The sequence below is a fragment of the Penaeus monodon genome, chromosome 29 (genome assembly GCF_015228065.2).
Source record: "Penaeus monodon isolate SGIC_2016 chromosome 29, NSTDA_Pmon_1, whole genome shotgun sequence".
Classification (NCBI taxonomy): domain Eukaryota; kingdom Metazoa; phylum Arthropoda; class Malacostraca; order Decapoda; family Penaeidae; genus Penaeus; species Penaeus monodon.
In genome coordinates, this window is record NC_051414.1 from 1070519 (window position 1) to 1071487 (window position 969).

A 969-nucleotide genomic window follows, 5' to 3' on the forward strand; every position below is an offset into this window, starting at 1 on the left:
GGGAAAATTGTGTCTGCCGATCTTGTATGGGAAAAACACGTGGTTCCTGTTTTACGTTGATAAAGACGTATTACGATTGTTTGAAGTTACTGGGACATAATTACTGCGTCGCTACTGAGAATTCTCCGGACATGTGAGGAAAAGAAGGTAATCTAAATCTAGTATTTACGGAAGATTGTAGAAGTTTTGTAAAGGAATACCCCTTTTTAAATTAAATCTCTTTATCGAATCAATTTCCTTAATACTTCTCTCTGCATGCCCAACAGATGCATCATGACGAAACAAAACTTTCAGGAAAATTCACGTCAGGATTTTTTTTTTTTCAAAAAAGGAGAAAAAATGTATAACAACCCAATTGAATGACGTCATGGCCTTGTTTAAACGGAGCGTCACTCTTTTCTTCGCAGCCAGCGAGGGACATGCAATGAACGGCCGCTAAGACATGGTTACACACACATCTCTAGGGATTTTGTTGTTTACCAGCTGTTATGAGTATCCATAGTCTGTTGGAAATTATTTAGAAGTTCAGCATGATATCGAGGATGTGTGCTGGACATTTCTGATATTTTTTCTTATTATGATTTTGGAGAAATTGAAAATCTTACGACCAAAGTTTCGTTGTTTCTGGCAGCTGATGGTTAGTCTTATTAATTCTTGTTCATGGTTTAGAAAAAAAAACCTCTTCTATTATACACGAATCAACGCGTAAAAAGTAAACAAACGGGGTTTTAAACGAGAAACGAAATCCTCTCATAAAAGCCATACAAGTGGGGAAAAAACTTCTTTTAAGTGCTATCTTTATTGCGGAAAATGTATTGAAAACGTGTTTAAACTACGAGGACAAAAACGTGTTTAAACTACGAGGACAAAGAGCCGGAGCGCTATCGCAGCGGGAGATTTACGAGGCAGGGAGGATGCTAAAGACAGTCACTCTTTAAGATATCTAATACCATAAAGAGGGTTAGGGTT

The 969-nt window shown here is 37.4% G+C and overlaps 1 protein-coding gene across 1 annotated transcript in view; it reads left to right on the plus strand.

Moving 5' to 3' along the window:
- The window catches only part of LOC119591877 (carbohydrate sulfotransferase 15-like), a gene marked incomplete at its 5' end in the record, with an annotated part of 29200 nt that continues 28231 nt past the window's right edge, over positions 1-969 (plus strand). The window contains 1 exon segment of the mRNA XM_037940615.1: positions 1-147.